Below are 16,972 nucleotides of genomic sequence, written 5' to 3'. Positions count from 1 at the left end.
CGTTGAAGTATCCCATTTTCATTCTGCAGAGAATTTCATAGAAAGGTTGTCAATAAATGGAGCCAAGTTCYATTTCTGTCAGATCCTCCCAGCAGTTTCACAGAACTTCTGCCTGATTTYTCAAGATGTCTTTCCAAGAAGAACTGCTACATGATGGACCTTTCTGTGTGATACTTACGCTGAGCCCTCCACATCACTGGAATATTGCAGCCTATCATGGCTATTATTTAATGATACACAGCACACACACACTAGCCATCACTGTAAATCAGGGTATGTTATCGTTAGTGTTATTGTTATTATTATTATTACCCCACATTTAACAGCTAAGGAACTATAAACCATAGATTGCCATTTTATTGCCAAATTACTGAACACAGACTACACATGAAACTTGGGAGAGGTTTCAGGGACTCAAACAAAATATCCTGAGTTTCAGTGAAGTGCTAGCAAGAAAAATAACAGCTCTCTCTTTCCCAGAGCAAACTCCTCTTTCAACAAATCCATTTCAGTGGTTYGGAAAGCAATATGTTTGGCAATGAGTTTAACAACCGTCCTGTATCTGAGAGAAAACAAACACCCTTCACAGAAATTACATGTGCCTTTGATCTTAGGTTAGCCTCAGAAGTTTAAGATTCCATCTGCTTGCAGTGCATTAGAAATACAAATATCAGTTCAGCTCGTGTATTTGACATTTGTCTATTTGAATATCTGAAGAAGAAATGAAAGCTATTGTGGCACTAACACACTGGCTTTTCAAAGCAGCTAATCAATAARCTGATACTGTGGATTGCCATGTGCATTTTAGTCACCACGTCCTCGAGACAGCTGCGTACCTGGCCGAAGGAGGAAGTGTAGGACGTGAAGCTCTTTCAAGCTCTCTCGCTTCAGAATTCAAGCCTTTGAAAGCAGGTAATTAGCAACTGCATACATGAAGCTAAAACTTACATTTAAAAAGTGCACATTTAAGCAAATAATACAGGTTTAGGCAGATAGAATGAATGTGTGCTGCTAGCAGGTGCATTAGACAGAAGACTCTAAATGTTGCAACATATAAAATTTTATGTATCAGACGATTTCAGCAGAGACAAAGAAATCCTAGCAGTAGGATGCATCTAATTCAATAAAAGTGAAATGCCACATTTACTCWATATATCACTCGTGTTTGAGTGACAAGTTCTGTACACTTTCTTTGGCCTGCCTAATTTTTCTTGTGCAGAAGTCTGCTGCGATGCCAGAGCTCCCTTACACCACACGCACCGTGTCTGCACATCAGAATTAAGCTTCCCACTCAGTGTGAAGGCAAACTGCAATGGACACACCTTGGCAAATTGTAAAGGACACGGGACCAGTTCCTCCCAAGGGCAACTCTGTTTACACGGCAGCCTCCTCCACAAGGCATTTCATCCTGTAAAATTAATTTGACAGACTCACTGTGAAAACATTGTTTGTGCTAAAGGATGGATGTTGCACAGCTTCTAAATCTGTGCTGAGTATCTGATTCTAAATCTGTGCTAAATCTGAGCTAAGGATTCTATTTTGCATATATCTTTATCAGGCTTGTTTACCATTGCCAACAGCTGTTTCTTAAAGAAAGAAAACATTTTTACTTAATATGACACATTAGATCAAATTGTTTTAAGGTCAGGAGCATACAACACAGCTCTTTGTGTAGGCAGACTGCTGTGCTGCTACCAGCCCTGAGGCAATGCTGATTTGACATCTTCACTTCATACCTCTCCTGCATGCTCTGTATTGTACCTGCTCAGGACAGAGACCGTATTTCGGTATCCCTGAGGCACTATTCACAGTCTGGCCCAAAATGAGCAATAATTCCCATCGGCTCTCCAAGATTTCCTGCACTTACCTCTCACTTACGCTTGATATTGTAGTTATTCTCGACTAGACATTTTTGAATTTTGGGCATGTAATATTAGGCCCTCCTTGGAACTTGATCACTTTAGGCAACAGATGCACCACTCCTGTTCCTGAATGAGAGCTAAATGTTAAGAATTTGGCTCTATGCTGCTCAGAAGGGGCACAGTGAATGAGTTCACATTATTCTGTGTCTTTTCTTCTGCCATGAACATCTCAGGGTTCCTCGCCACAAGGGATGATAAATCTCATACATCTGCTTTTTAAGGATGACTTTAAGCTGAATTATATTTAAGACATTAGGGAAAGGAAGACTTTCATCTGGAATATGCCTGACATGTCTGAAACATCCTGCTTGTTACAACAGTAGCCTGCTTGAAACACCTGTCAAGAAATTAGGATGATTTCAAAATAGTCCTTTGCTTATGCCATTCAATTTTAATACAATGCAAGAGATAGGCCACAGTAGTACTAGAATGTGCTGAATTCCTTTAAAAAATACAAGATTCATTCAGCAATGGTAGAATTTTCTTTTTTTTTYYTTYYTTTTTTTTTTTTCTCATTTTCCAGTTTCATTTTTCCTACTTGCAACCTCAAAGGTCACCCTCAGCACATAAACAGCAACCCAGACTCCTCAAATTCTCATAGCTGCTCACACAACTTAGCAGGGCAGAATCCTGGGCAAAAGGTGAGACCTTCCCTGCACAGCAGCCACAGCAGTGCCATATTTACCAAAGAGGGAACACGACTCAAAGCAACATTAACACCAGCCCAGGAGTCTACGGGGAAAGAAAAAAGGAATATAAAAATCTACAAAACCAATCTTTCCCAAAATATTTCTGTTCTGGTTTAAAAAAAACAGACACAAATATTATTACAGTTCCCTGGACACTATTTCCTGCGTGCTCTGTAGCCTACATAAAGATATATTTCAGTTTATTCTTGAACATATGCCCTAAATGAAACCAAAGAGGATGGGCAGATTTTTTTGTTGTGATGTTCTGCCTTATTTTGCTCTGTTTTAAATGACGGGTTCTGCCAAAGCAAGGCATGCAGTGTCAGGGTAGGCAGCTGAACCTGGGCTTTGGAYTATCTTCCTACACCCTCCTACTTCTAGAGGTTAGCCTCTGTCTCGAATCAATAGGCTGGCTTTCATTCTGCCACTTCTCTGTCCAGTTTTGGACAACATATTTATAGAATAGATCATATCCAATGCTTTCCTGACATCCAGGCTCTGATCGATTGTGGATAGAAATATATTCCTACAGCTGATTGCAAGTATGATAGTGCAGAAGCATAAAAAGGCCTCTCAGCAAGGTATTTCCAATCATAAACCAGAAATGTTTACCTAGAAGGCTGGTCTGCTTGCGGTGATGCTGCCGGGCATCTTCTGATAGCCCCTCTCCTACCCTTCTCCATGCTTTGACATGATTTTTCTCTCTAGGGATGTCCAAATGAGTTAGAAAGATGTCTCCGAAGATAAACATGTGGCAGGCATTACTTCTTCCTCAGTGACTTGTCAAGGAACTGCCACTGCAAAACTAAAAGAATGAAGAAGATTTCTTTATTTCAGTTGAAAATCTCATGAAGATATATCCTGGGAAACATGCTTTGGAAATGTATTGTGAAATCACTGATGTCCCAAACTACTTGCAGTTCAGTCTATATTCACAGCCTTGCATATTTGTTCCTTTAGTAGAAAGGTAAAATAATAATAATAATAATACCATATATCTTTCATGATTATCTTAGAATGAAGCAGTTTGAAAAAATTAAATCACGATACAGAAACGGTAGGAGGAGGCAGAAGCAGGAAGTGTGAGMGGTAACGTGGCAATGTGAGAAGAGGATTAATGGCCACATGTTCTATGTGCTTCTTGGTCAAAATATTTCAAGCTGGTTAATCCTCTGCAATAATAGTTACATTAAATCTTGATTTACTAAATTACCAGGCTTCTTTTCCCTACCTCCATTTTGATGGTCACTTTATACCCTTTTTCTTTATCCTTATTTTTGTTCTGTGAGGCAAAGATTGAAGATAAAAATATAAATGGATAAACAGAAGCCAATGCTAGATTATTAGACTAGTACCTAGTCTCAACGAGAACTGCAAAAGCTAAATCTCAGCAAAAGTGAGAAGAGATTCAATTAAGCATTTCAATTCCACTAGGGTAATATGAATATTTTACAAAATCATTTATTTAACCTCAAATGCTTCTCTAGCTCTCCTTATTATGGATATATATATATCCATATAACTGAAGAGTAGAGAAATAAATAGTTTTAAAAGAACAAGCAGGTAGAGAGAAGCTTCTTGCATAAGAGAGAAACTGTGGCAGAGAAACAAGAAATTACAGGGTGACTTAAAGACAAATAGGAGAAAAGGTAGGCTTGTAGGCATAACTTAAAGACTTGGAAATAAAGGGGTTTGCTTCATTAATATTACAGTTTTATATCTCGTTTCTGTTTCACTRTTGTTTTGTAACAAACATTCAGAAGCTTTAAGCACCTTTTGGTTGTTTTAGCTGTGTCAGAACTGTTACAAGAACATAGAGCTGAGCTTTTATAAACACGTGGCTGCGGGACAAAAAAAGACAAAAAAAAGTTCCTGAAGAGCAGGAGGGAGAGCTGGAGCATCGTGCCCACACAGTTCATGCTGTGATCACCTCAGAGCACACAAACTGCTGAACAGCACTGGGAAGAAAACGCTATTGAATCCTCTGAGCTCAGGAAAATCCTTTCATGTGTCTCACACAGAAATACTACAGTTCCATCATAGCTAATTTTATAATTTGTGCTTGCATACACACTGCGAAAAAAATAACTCTCTGGAAAAAAAAAAAGAAAAAAAGGAAAAGAAGAGAAAATCCCTATTGAAGCTATTTTTCATCAGTTTGTTTTAAAAACTGATAAAATAGCGGCAATATAAACTTTGGCAGAGCAACGAGAGCTCACTTTTCCCATATCAAGCTCAGGCTGACGGGGCAACTGAGATAACATGTTCTTCCTCCAAAGATCAGCATAAAATGTTTGCACATCCTCTTTTTATCTTAGAGTTAGTGTTACTTCCTATACTTAGTTCGTTAAGAAACGGCGCGGAGGACGAAACGCCACGCAATGATGGTTTGGCAAGAGGCTGTGACTGTCCACTCATAAGAAGATCCGCTTTACATTTATGCAATTCTGGGTTAAAGCACAGAGGTATTATTTAAAACTACTTTTAGAAGAAAAAAAAAATCTAAAAATCCTAATTTCTTGGCTAAATATCGCCAGTTCCTGGAGCAAGGTAGGTCAATCAGGCTTGTAAACTGATACATTAAAAATAAGGTCTTTTTTTCAGACCCTAAGGCACACTTAAGAAGAAATGAACCTTGTATCTATTTGATGTCCCAGCCTGATTTTCCTTTTGCTGATGCCCAGCAGTGCGATGACCCACACTGATCGACTGAGACTCTTTCTGAGGGGAGAAATTTCTGACAGGTTTTTGCACATCCACCAATAAGTATATGGATTCACAAAAGATTTTTTTGCTTGGGAAAGCTATTGATCCATTGCCTATTTTTCTGTCCTTCTTCCACCATGAGTGGGAATAAGGACAAGTAAAAAAATGATCAAAACAAGGTCAGCCGATAGTATGTGCTGGGCAGGATACTTCAACTCTACAGCTCACAGATTGCTTGCCTTCTCAAGACGCAAGTATTTAAGGTGAGGCCTAGACTTCCTTATGGCTGCACATAAGTAGGGACTTGYGCGCAGGGCTCAGCTCATCAGGGCGCCCAACCTCAGCGTCCTGCCAAGCCAACACCAACCCAACCTTGAGCTGGGGGCAGGCTCATTCAGGAAAGCTCTTTCCTTCAGTTGGCAAGAGACCCTCGGCCCACAGAGTGCCTGGGAAAGGAGAAGCTGCCCATGGGCTGGGAAGAGCAGCACGTTGCTGCTTCCAGAACTGCTTGTCCAGCTCCAAGGGGGAACGGGAAGTCAAGAGGGGTCTTGAGAAAAGCCCATGTGGACACATGTCCCAGCACTGCCCTGGGGGCTAGGTAGGCGGATACAATAGGTGTCCTTTGCATTAGCACCCAGTCAGAGGGACTCTCTGACCATTATTTAGTTTTTAAGTGTTCTTTGCCTTCATGAGAAGGACAATTATTTAAGGGAAAGCCTAGCTTCTSCTTTCCGTGAGCCACAACAGTAAGCTGTGAAAATCTTGTTTTACAAATCATTTACACCCTCAAAACATCTTAAAATTGCAAGCCAAGTCTCAAAAAACAAAAACAAACCAAAACCCATTATCAAGTACATTATGCATTTTGAATTCAAACAAACACCCACTTAAACTTCCTGACTGATGATATCCCTCTTTTATGCTGCATATACGTACCCGTATTAGTGACTGCAAGCACATTTTGTTTGACTGCACTGAGAGATGCATTTAACATCTCTACTGTCAATTGCTCCACAAATGTCAGAGATTTTTTCGAGACTGTCAGGTTAAGCCCATTAGGCTGAGATATTTTCATATATTAAGTTAACACAGGTAGAAAACCGCTAAGAGCTCCTGGCTGCTGCTGCTCTGAGCACCTGGGCCTGGCCCGCCAGTAGGGCCCATCCCAGCTTTCCAAGGCRGTTTCGCTTCCCGCTCCGTGTCCGCAAGCTGCGGAGATGCCCGTGAGCTGCTCCGCTTCCCACATGTCCAATCCATCCTGGCGCCCAGCCCCACTCCCCGGCCGCAGTGTAACACAGAGGAACCTTTTCAGTTGGCATGTACCTCCTTACCTTGGGCCTGATGAAATGACTGGTATCCCCGGGGCGTGGAGGACCTAATTAATATCTCAGATTTCATTTGGTACTTGAGAGACCCAGGACCCGTTGCCACCAGTTTGGCTTGGTATGTTATGTGCCACAGGAGCCAGCCCGTGCTTACTGGAAGTAAAAAAGAACAGTGACAGGCAAGTGCCAGCCAAACTCTCATGCCAGTGCTGCTTGAGAGATTCAGCACAACTTTTTCAGTCACTTGCCTGGGGTTCTTCTAAATTGATAAGCTGGTTTCGTAGCTCTTGTCAAGATACATCTGATGATTTAAGGTTTGCCTTGAGCAGAAGCCTAAGTGACATTGACTCCCAGGCTGTGCAAAGCCAACTCGAGCTGCTCCGGGGCAGTGGTGAGGTTGCAGAAGTGTGTGGAAATGCAAAGCCGTGTCCAGCGAGAGTGCTGAAAGCATCTCTGCCTCCCTCGCTCCTCCTGGCCTGGGGCTGCTGCTCCACCTTGTTGATGGCTCCCTGTTGACAAGACAGGAGTTGAACAAGATGCTCTATAGGAGAAAAGACTCCATGGAATGGGCCTGTCACTGGCAGCAGTGCTGAGCGTGGAGCATGTGCTGCGTCCGTGGGCCGTGGCTTGCAGCTTAACCCTACGTTGGTTCCATCCACGCCGTGCGGGGTCACCAGTGAGGCCCTCCTCCCCTCCACGGTTAACAAGGTGGGAGGTTGTCTATAGTTAGAAGCTGTGATTCTAGCTGTTGCCTTCATGGCCACTTCTGCAGCATCCATAGCTATAATCTGCAGATTTTCAACACTGGAAGACCACATATTAGTATTATGGAGGTGTACTTTGTTCTTCCCCTAAGCTGGAGACAGGCCTTGCCAGAGTCTTTCAGGTCCCCCTGGCTGTGCCCTACCCCTACAAGTGTCTAGGGCAACGCATGGTTTGCTCAGCCCAGCCCAAGGCAGGTACACAGAAGAACTGCAGATGTTTGGGCAGAACGGTGCCAACACCTGTGGGAGGGCAGCAGGAGGAGAAGCAAATCATGAAGTCTSAAGAGGTGATCATGCAGACACCAGGTGACAGCAAGGTGCAGATAATGCTCTCAGCAGGGAGAGCATGAGCGCGGGCACCACGTGCGGCACTGTATTTGGTTCCACCTACACGTCGGGTTCTTGTAGTCTCCTCCCTCTGCCCTGCAGCATTTGGCAAGTCCCACAGAGAASAGGGGCAATGAATTAATACTCAGTGTGTGTAGGTATGTCTACATGTGTGTATATATATATATATATTTGACTGTATAGATGAACACAGATGTAYGAAGTGGCAAAATAATTGCGTTTTTACACAGAAATGTTATGAGGCAAACTGGATCCCCTACATGTCCCATCTGTCTGTTACAAGAAGGCCTTACCTCAAACATTTGTTTCAAGAAACTCACCCACTGAGAGGGTAACATTTGTATATAAAAATAGGCAGTTAGCTTCAGAAAGCAGTTCAGAGTTCAATGAAATCAGCTAAAGCCTCCAGAACAGTGTGAAYGTTTGCAGCTGAAACCTGAAATGCTCCTGGCCTCACACCACATCTTAAATTGCTAATGGCAGACATACTTACAATTACTTCCATTACRTAGGAGCTAGAACATATCCTGTGGTCACAGGTTACTTATTTCAGCCACTCCTGTGTTGCTGCCTCATCTCCTGTTAAGGGTTTCCCACCTTCCTTGTTGATTGAACAGGGCAGGACAGCGAGCCCCTGGTCCAGCTTGGTATGAGGYTTCCCTGAAGCTGCATCCCATCTATAAGAGCACAAGGAATTGGAGCACATGATGAACAAGCAGAGACTGACAGAACTAAGTTTGTTTTTCCAGAAGAAAAGAAAGCTAAGAGAGATCTCATTTCTGCCTTGAAATAGGTAACTGGTGGTTATAGAGGACACAGAGTCAGACTCTSCTCTGTCCTGAGATCCCTGCCAGTCTAAATTATTCCCTTGCTCTGCAGCACCACTGCATAAATGAATCAGAAGACTTTAAGGAAGTGTTTGCAGCGGGGCTTGCAGTGATTTTTGTAATAGCTTCAAAAAACACGGTTTACTTACTATTACTCTCYCTTTCTTACTTTCCAGGAATAGCTATAACGACTGTAGACTTTTTTCTTCTTCAAAGGGTTGCTAGGAAAAGACTTCAAATTATCCAAGGTTCCCCTTCTTATTTGGGGCCACTGACTGACCATAAGAAAAACGCACCGAGGCACTAGATGTATTTGTTTGAAATACTTGATATTGAAATTCAGAGTGCTCTTCAAGCAGAATTCCTAACAAGAAGGATTTGTGACAGGGAGTCTTCAGCAGTTACTTTGAAGAAAAAAACGTGTGTTTAAGATAGCTGTGAATCTTCAAAAGAACAACTCCTTCAAAAGGGCCCCACCTCACAGATATAAGGGGTTTTTCAAAAGGCAATGTATTTACATAAAGTGGAAAGACTTGTGAACTGCATAAGGCAATTAMTGCCAATGCTGCTGTAGCAGTGGACAAAACGTCCCTGATTTTCCTTGTTTTTTTCAAAGATAACCATTATTTCTTTCATGAACACTAAAACTATAGACCAAATCCTCCTGCACAAAGGAAATGAATACCTCAGGGAGGTAAAAGGCAACAAGAAAAACAGAGTCCATATGGAAAGAGAAATTGCATTTAAAATACATCCAATAACCACTAAAGATTTATCATGCTGAATTTGGGCAGCTTTGATTTTTTTCACACAACTAGTGCTGACATTCATCTATCTATATATCAGTATATACATGTATATAAARTATATAAAATTATATACACATACACTCAGAACATTTGACACACAGCTACCCACAGTAAAGAGCCTATCCAGTCTTTGTTAATAACAACATGTTGGGTGCTACATGTGCTTTGGTCTGCTCTAGGTATCACCCGTCTGCTTTAGCTCCCTGTGGTCTCTTGTCGCACATCCCAAATCACTTTTGTGAATACATTGGAATGGTATCTCAAGAAGAGAAGGGCAGAAGAGATAAAAGGTACAGGTTAAAAGTAGTCTCTGGTTAGACCAAAGTGATCACTGCATCTTATTGCTGTTTTTCCTTTTTCTAAAATAATTCTAAAATCATTTTTAAAAAAATATTCTTAAAGGCTTTGTTCTCCTCTGGTTTATACAGCAATACTTGTACATTCCACCTTTTTTTATTATCTCTGGGCTTAGCCTATGGAAACTTGGTGGCAGGGGAGAGACTTTATTTAATTGCAGGAGGACCCCGTAACTTCTCAGCAACAGGCTCACCATTTTTCTCCCTTCAAGCCGAGCATATGAATGTCAAGAAAAAACAATGCAAATAGTTGCAAGTATCTGCAGAACATATTATATTGCACGCATAAGAATTTGCATGCATAGGTAAATTTTAATCATTCTCTACATGAGAAAAAGTTCACTCTGAAATATTAGGAAGCAGCAGTGAAAATATTACTTGTGGACGTTTGGATAGTGAGTTCTGAGGATGGCTATGAATCAGTAACTGAAATCAGTTTTCTGTTAATACCTAGATTTTGTGATTTGCATGCAGAACAGTAACTGAAAGTAACCCACAAAAGATTTGCAAAATTGTGCATGGCACAGAGTTTGTTTCAGGCAGCTTCATTTCACCTTCTCTTTTTAATCTTGGCATAGGACTTAAGACAATAGTACAGTCAATAATAAAGGAGGAGAAGGAAAGAGAGCAGCCCACGGTGCACTCAGCCCTGGGCCTCTCTGCAGTTCACATCAGCCTTGGGTTTATGGGCAACAAGCTCATCAGATAGTGTCCGGGGAAAGGGAAAGTTCAAGCTAAGTCATCCCTTTATTTTTTTCAATTCTGCAAACTTCAAAACAGTCAAAATTCGCTTTGAGGAAGTCAAAGTTACTGTAAAGTGCTGGGCTTCTGAGCCTCTTACCGCCAGCTCTCCTCCCACCCCGTAATTCACATACCTCTTGACACAACTTTCTACCCTGCAGAGCCTTGTTAGTTCTTCAGTCTCATCACTGATGTAATAACAAACGTTTCACATGCTGCAGAACTGCAAAAAGAAAAAGAAGGTCAGAAAAAAGCACCATTATCAAAGATATTGCCGTGAAACAAAGCAAATTGCACTGCATCATTGCAAGGAAGTGACAGTGTCCCAAGTGTAGTGCTTCGACGTGCCCCACAATGTAATAATATATTTTTCTGGGGGTTTTGTTGCTGTTGTTTGTTTTTATGCAGGATGCAATATGCACCTTATGAAAGTGTCCCAACCTGCTGCTTTTGGAGTCRGTTTGCACGACACCTGGAGAGCCGCAGTCCATACAGGAATGCCAGTGAGCGCTGGCTCTTTCCCCACAYGCAGCCGCTCCCAAGGAACAGCCTTCACCCCCTCCTCGCCAGCTCTTCCCTCTCCTTCCGATGTAGGATTCATAAAAATGTAGCTGCAAGAGCGAGCGACAGAGCTGGTCTGTCTCGTCCTGAACACGGGGCTCCAGGCAGTGCTTAGGACACGAAGCCTCTGCCTGTTAGGAAACCAAAGCTGCCCTTGTTCTGAAGGCAAGAATGAAAAAAGTGGCCGTGAAGAGGTAGAAAATGAATTTTTTTGAGGTTCTCTGCACTTTGACATAAGGTCTCCTCTTCTGCCCAGGAAGAGGAGAGAAATGAAATGGACAACTGAACATTTTCTGCTTTGTTGTAATATTTTGAATTCTAGCACAAGTATCTACAGTCACCTCCGCTGCTAACAGGAGGACATCAGGGTGGCCAGCAAGGAAAAGATTCAGTGGGGCAGATGACAAAGCAAAGGCTGTCACACGTTGGGTCTTTAGCGAAGGATTTTAATGGGTTTCATTTGAGGGAGCTTTGAGAACCAATATTGCAGAGCCTTTTATCAAGGGTTATCATAAGCACAAAGCTTCTATTCTAATGTACCTTTTGAGGTTTTTCAAAGCAATGAATTCTGCTTTGAGAGACTTCCACTGCAGCCTGCACCATGCTCTATGGAAAAAGGATGAATCCGTGCTGCTGCTGCTGGCACCCAGGTGTCAAAAAGAGAGGCATGCAAATATCCACAAGGTTCTCAGGCAGAAATATCAAGAATAGCTTCCCCCTTTCACAGTAGCCCAATTCCAACTCTTTCTCCACTGCTGCAAAAACATCTTTCCAGCCATTTATGTCAAAGATAAATTGGGCACCTGCTCAGAGTAACCAACACAGTATCATTAATTTGCCCATAATGTCATTTTCAGCAGCTTCCTTCTGACCATGTATTTACTGGAGATACATGTTCATCTGCCCTACACATTAATAAAGATACATTTTAAATAAAAATAATAAATAGGAAATTGCATCCACCTTGCTCTTGTGATGAGCCTGCACACCAATCCTACTGCGAGAGCAGCCGTCTCCCGACCAAAGTGAGACTAAGTGATGCCCGTGGTGGGCTTTGGATCTGCTGGCCACGGATTCCTTCTTCACAGGACCTTGCAAACCACGTACATGGACAAAAATATCATGTCCATTTCTCTCCATCAAACAGAGAGAAATCCAGCCAGGCTCAGGAGGAAACTCAGCGCTCCCCAATTTTAAGCACTGACTGGCTCTAACTTTTTAATCGTAGCTACCTTGTTTTTCTTCACAGCTCCTGCCATAATACTTGCATCTTGAATATGCTATTCTTAAAATAATACTTTAAAAATGATAGCACTGCATTAGAAAACCTGACTGACTGATGGAGCATCACGCCAAGGCTTAAAATATTCACCAGGGCTGGCTTAGAGAAAATAATCAGATATAATTTTTCAAGTAGCACTCCTGACAATGCAAGGAAAAATTTATCAAGACAGCCTTAGGTACATGTCTGTACTAAGCAATGCAGCAAAATTCATCTCTGTATTTCCCAGTATAGAGAAATATGAACCGTGGTGAGTGAAGACTCCTTGCATGGTAGCATTTGTTATTTTTATTTTTTTACCTTCTATGCTCATGAATTGAAATCATCCAACTTTTAAAGACAAGTTTTACACCACAAGTCAGGATGTGCTTAATGTGCTATAACTGTGCTTAGTTTAGCTAGGCTCTGAAATCACTTGTAATTAAGTGAAAGAAAAGCAGATTGGATTAATTTTGATCTTTTTCTCCAGGGATGTAATAGGGACAAGTGCTGCRCACAAAAGTGCAAATTTCTCCAGCAGCAGAATCACTTTCTGTAAAGCAAAACCTGAACAGTGTATCAAGGGACCGGCTGAAGAAACAAACCTGTTTTTTAGTGCACGGAGCCTTGATGAGCACAGTACTTCCTCCACGGAGATGAGGAACTCGCTGACAYGCAAGACTTGCTCTTCTTGCAGTTGCAGGAGCAGCAAGAGAAACAACAGAAATACCAGAGACGTGATGTAAAGTGAGGAATAGCCTGAAATTAATGTTCTTATTTCTTTAGTGAAGGGATGCAAGTTCTTAAAAACAAAAACACGCAAGCAAATGCTCCAAAAATCCAAGGCAGCTCTGAAAGGTGAAGAAATAGCACATAGTTTAATCTCAATGCACAAACACACGTGTACATGTACACATGTATGCATGTGTACAAAAACAGGTACGTGCAGAGATCACAGRTTTCCCATTTCAGAAACACTGTCTGCAATTTAAAATCAGAGCATACGAAAGTCAAGGGGAAAAACTCTTATCGCCTTCATAATTTTTATCATTAACGCTATAAAATGTAACATTTACAGRCAACATCTACTCTGGTTTTAAAGGTAGCTCATCAATATTCAGATTTTATACATCAGCTTTTCCAAATGTTCGTTTGCCTTATGAGGACTAAGATGCCTCTCTCTCTGGTTGTAATATTAATATTTTCACCAGAAGAAAGGGCTATCCTTCTTACTCCCTTTACTCATTTTTGGTTGAGACTCAAACTTACTCCCTTTACTCATTTTTGGTTGCTCAACTCTGGAATGAAATACAACGAGAAATGGAGAAGAAAATCAAGTTTTTGTCAAAGTTCAGCATACAGTTAAACATTCTTTGAGTCATCTGCAAAGGAAAAGCACGTAAGTGAAATGACACCAAAAACAACAGGTWTAGCCCTGCTGGGCTGCAGAGCTGGATAATCATCTTTGTTATGTCTTGGTTATCTCCGTAAATCTAATTCTAGGCAGCATCAAAATGTTATGATATACCGCATGTGAAAACTTGCAACAGAAACAGGAAAAAATAGATCTATAAAGTAACAGAACAATAAATGAACATTTGCATTAGATGCTCTGGGGGATTTTTCCCTGYGTGTTTTATGGAGTGGGAGGAACCCACGGCGACCATCCCGAAGTTCAGGAGTCCCCTCAGTGAGAGCTGGTGCATAAACACTGTGCGCCCCGGCCTCCCGCCTGCAGCCTCCGTGGGGAAGGGGCCGTCCCCTGCACCAAACAGCAGCAACGGGGATGGCTCTCAGGAACGGATTCCAGTGTCTGCAGGGCCTCCAAGAGCAGGGCGTTTCCTGCTTCAGCTCACCCATCCTTGACTTTCCATGTCCCAAGCAGAATAACCAAAATAAAAAGACCTTCCTGTCATTATTTTTCAGCTCGGTAATGGTGGTTGTTAACAAAATGTCTTATTAGCACAAAAAAAACAGTTGTGGAATGGTCTATCCGTTGAGAAGTGGAAAAATGGGAAAGTTGCAGTGAACATGAGATGTGGCCCATCTCCCGAGGCTGCACCCAGTAGRACTGAAGGTGGCAGAGCCCCCTCGACAGGCCACCCTGGGCCCAAAGCTCATCCCATGCCACACTGCACGTGTCCGAGGTGGCCTTGAGACATGCCGGCCAACTCGAACCGGAGCCTTTGGCATCTGTGAGGAATGCGGCGTCTAGCCACACGTGGGGACACGCTGAACGTTACCTGAGGAGCTCAGCTCATCTCCCCAACCAGCTCTTGGAGCCACATTGCCAGGTCCTCCCCGGGGTGGCCCTGCTGCCATGCAGACATGCAGGGGGGAGATCTGCAAGAGGGGGTGCACCACAGGGCAGGAAGTCTCTCTCCTGCCAGCCCATTCCTTGACATCRGTAGCACAGATCAGGGAGGCCCTTTGGGTAGAAAAATCTCAGGAGCTCCAGCAAAAGCTGCATCTGGATGAAAGCTCAAGGGATGCCGCAGCTGGGTGGAATGGGAGATGTGTAAGGTGGCCTACAAGGTGCACATGAGACCATGCACAATCTGCAGGAAGACACACAAATGATGCAATTGACGGTCCATAACACCAGCAAAGAAAAACAAATGTAAGCTTTGAAGTGAATGCTGAACTGTGAAATGGGTGCAAGTTGCTGGTTAGCCTATGTAATGCAGAATATACTCACAGGGCTTCCCACTTCCTCTGCCTTCACAGCCGCCTGCACAAGGGCGGCAGCGAGGCCCATGTCCTCTTCTGGGACAGGCAGCAGSGCTGAAAGTCATTGAGAGGATGTGGTAAACAAGAGGTGTGCTCTGTGTGCAAGGGCTGGGAATGAAAATAGCAAATGGCTGTATGAGGAAAGAAAGAAAAAAAATAGAAATGTTTAACACAAAACACTGCGAGTGGGAAGTAATCCAAGCCATCTTTATGGTCAAATTACCAGAAATTTAACAAGGGAGTTCTAGACTCCGGCTTTTTTTTTKTKTTGTTTAATGTATCTGAATGATCACMTGGGTTAATGTTAARAAAAAAAAAAAGGTGGGGGAGAGAGAAATTTGCAGGGCGCTGCGCGGCGCGGCCGCAGCCCGGGCTGGGGCTGTGCCAGCCAGGCCGCCCGGCCCGCTGGCTGCAGGCAGTATTTCACCRCGGGCTCAGCTTGGCTTTACCTATTTCCTTCCATACCTTCAGCCCTCCGGGTGCAACTGGGGCTGCTGATGTCGACTGCTCTGACGACACCAGTGTCGCTGCTGGAAAACATGACGGCGGGAACCCGAGCCTGCAGGCGTAATTACAGCTTGAGCACAAAATTCATAACTATATTTYTTTTAATACAAGCAAACATGACTGTTTAATTATGAGGAGACACAACACATAGGAAACCTTCAACCTAGACATATCCCACAYGCCCCTCTACGTGCAGGGCTGCTCTCAGACCTGAGTAGAAGGAGGCAATGGCTCTGCCTTTACCCTTCGGTGTCTTTAAAGCTGGGTTCACCTTAGGTAAGGATCAACCTGAGTAACAACACGTGGGTTTTTATTTCTTCCCCAGCAAAATAATGAGGACAACCTGGGGGTTGCTCAGAGCCCATCTGCAGACAGAGGAGAGCGGGTGGCTCCACTTCCACCTGCGCTAGAAATGCCTAATTTAGAGCATTTCTGCCAGCCGCGCTGCCAAGGGCAGGGAGATCCCTGCAGGGCCTCTCGTCCCTCATCTGACTTCATTTACTGGCTCTGCGGGTTAGTTTGGAGGCAGCGAGACGCGCTGGAGCTGATCCCCTTTCCCGCCAGCAGGAAGGGCCAGGAAGGGCTGCGGGCAATTCCGGCGGCCGAGACAGCCAGATGAAAGGACAACTTGCTGGGAAGGAAAGGGGCTCGTCTTTGAAAATCCTACTTTTTACCCCCCTCCCTCCACAAATCCTTCTCCCCCCCGCCAGTCGACACCTCMGCTTCTCTCCTCTAATTAAAGGACTCTGGAGTTCGCTCCAACTTGGAGAGGAAGACGGTGAGTGCAGCACATCTCATTAGCTTGCCTGATGAAGTAGGAGTCTGCGGGGCCAGGCGGTGCCTTAACCCACTTTATTTTAATGAATTATCCACCAAGCGGAGTGTGCAGGGCTGGCACGGCAGCGGAGGCTGAGATCACCCACCATCATCCCTGGCAAACGAGCTCTGAGGGGCAGCCCCCCGCACGGAGCCTAACGAACGTGCACGAGCAGCAGCCTCAATTAGTGGTCGTCTGTGGAGACATGGCCCTACCTGGCTGGTGAGGCGAGGGCTTCAGCTTGGGAGGAGTGCTGGGAGCTGCTGCGAAGGGGAGAGCGGGAAGCTCCCGTCTGGGCTTCCTTCCACACACATTAGCTGGGGGAGAAACAACAAACCTGGGTCTTTTGATTACAAAGAAAGGGGAAAAAACAGCATTGGAATATGTAAAGTCTGACAGCTGCAGATGAGCTGAGCTGCTTCGGAAATGCACGCGTTTTTGAGCAAAGGAAGGATGCTATAACCTGTTCAACGGTGGGGTTTTTTTCCTTAAAGAAATCATATAAAACGTTCCTCTGAAATATTACAACTAACAGATTGTAAATACGAACGTTTACAGCAATATTAAGACCAGTGTAACCTCGCAAAACATGCAACAACATTGAGAACC

Source organism: Nothoprocta perdicaria, unplaced genomic scaffold (assembly GCF_003342845.1).
Source record: "Nothoprocta perdicaria isolate Ctin4 unplaced genomic scaffold, notPer1 scaffold_34, whole genome shotgun sequence".
Taxonomy (NCBI): domain Eukaryota; kingdom Metazoa; phylum Chordata; class Aves; order Tinamiformes; family Tinamidae; genus Nothoprocta; species Nothoprocta perdicaria.
Note: the sequence above shows the minus strand (reverse complement) of the source record.